Here is a 2,065-nt window from a genome sequence, read left to right as displayed (position 1 = left end):
ACTGATGTCCTCCTCAGGTTCCTCAACAGTGTTTGCTTCAGGAGCCTGAATGCTCGCAACACCACCTCCCACGCCACTCTCCTCATCACTACTTGCCCGCCTAGCTTAGGAAGCAGTGGATTGGCAGTAGCTGCTGACTGTCCTCTAGATCGTCCTCATTAATTGGGGAGCTGAACCCACAGCATAAGATACTTCTGTGGGGGAGGGAACAGCAAAAGACAGAGGCAATAGGAGGATAGGGACTGCTCACAGGCCATGCCAACTGAGGGTTGTGTCTGCGGAACCAACCGACTGTTGACTGGGGGTGTCAGATGTCACTTGTGATGAAGTGGATGACCGTGTTAACCAATCTATGACAAATTGGCAAATGGGTTGCTGGTCGAGACACGACCGCTAGCTGATACAGGGGGCTCAGGTCTCTCACTGCGACTCCTGTTGCCACTCACCGCTAGTCTGCTGCAACCTCTGCCTGATGAATTAAGGCATCTGACACTCCTCTGTGCACATCCTGGCACTTCTTTGCCTGACATATTTAGTGCATATATGAGGGGAGTATAATACATTCCACTACGCTTATAAAAAGTATTTGTGTACAACACCAGCCATTGAGTACTTTTGCCTGGCCTTTCACAGTATCTAGGCCCTTGACACTTTAACAGGTACAAAATAGTATTACACTTAAAGGTACATATGTGGTATGCACTTATGAGGGGAGTACAATGCGCTCCAGTACGCCTAAAAAAGTATTTGTGTACAACACCAGCAGTATACACCAGTGCTGCAGCACACAGTCGCTGTGTACTACACCCAAAATTGCACTTTCTCTCTCAATCTCACTCCCTTCCCTGTCCCTCTCTGTAATAGAACACTGTAGACAGCGACTGGGAGGTGAATTGCTGCAGTAAGATTGCTTTTCTGTGCAAAACACACTGCTCTCTGTCCCTCTCTCTGTGTAACAGAACACTGACTTGACTAGGAGGTGAATCGCTGCTGGAAGAAAGATTTTCTGTGCAACACACAGCGCTGTCTGTCCCTATCTATCTCTCTGCAGTGAAAGGCTGAAGTGACTGGCTGCAATATGGCTGCTGATTATATAGGGCTGTGACATCACAGGGGTGACTGGCTGCTGATAGGCTGCATCCTGCATGTGATTCAGGGTCATCCTGCCTACCCTTATTCCCACCTTCCCAGGATTCCTTGCCCCATGTCCTCACATGTGGATCCGCCATTTTAGATGCCCTGGAGCCTGGACTGCACTAAATGGAGTTTAATTAAGCAATTTGCGCGATAGAATCACGGTGATATTCGCATTCGTTGCAAATCAAATTTTTCCTGAAATTCATAACAAATTTGGATTTGTCAGGTTTGATTTGCTCATCCCTAAATGTTTCGATCAAGATGCCAAGCACTTTGTGCTTAGACATTTCTATGTAGATGACGGACTTGCTTCAGCTAACACACTTGAAGGAGCAATCAACATTCTCAGCAAAGCAAAAGAAATGCTGTCAGAGTCTAATCTGTGACTACATAAGATTGCCTCTAACAGCAAACAAGTCATGGAAGCTTTCACCGCAGAAGACAAAGCTAAAGAACTTAAAGACCTGTGCCTGGAAACAGACACCCTTCCTTTGCAGAAGAGTCTAGGCCTAAGCTAGGATCTAGATAAACACTGTTTTGTGTTTCAGGTTTCTTCAGCAGAAAAGCCATTCACAAGAAGATGGATCCTATCCACTGTTTACAGTCTCTATGATCCTCTCGGTTTGTGGCACCAGTCACCATGAAAGCTAAGGCCTTAGTTTGTGAACTGTCAAGTGGAAAAAGTGAGTGGGGTGCCTTACTTCCACAAGAAAGACTCCATGAGTGTGTCCAATGGACAGAGTCTTTACAAGTCTTACAATGTTTACAAATATCCAGGTGTTATGTTCCTGTTTTATTGTCACAAGCCTGCAAAAAAGAACTATACATCTTTTTAGATGCATCTGTTATAGCAATAGGTGCAGTTGCTTACTTGAAGGTAAGCGATGCAGGAAATGTCTACCATGTTAGATTTGTTATGGTAAAATCC

Source organism: Hyla sarda, chromosome 3, assembly GCF_029499605.1.
Source record: "Hyla sarda isolate aHylSar1 chromosome 3, aHylSar1.hap1, whole genome shotgun sequence".
Classification (NCBI taxonomy): domain Eukaryota; kingdom Metazoa; phylum Chordata; class Amphibia; order Anura; family Hylidae; genus Hyla; species Hyla sarda.
Note: the sequence above shows the minus strand (reverse complement) of the source record.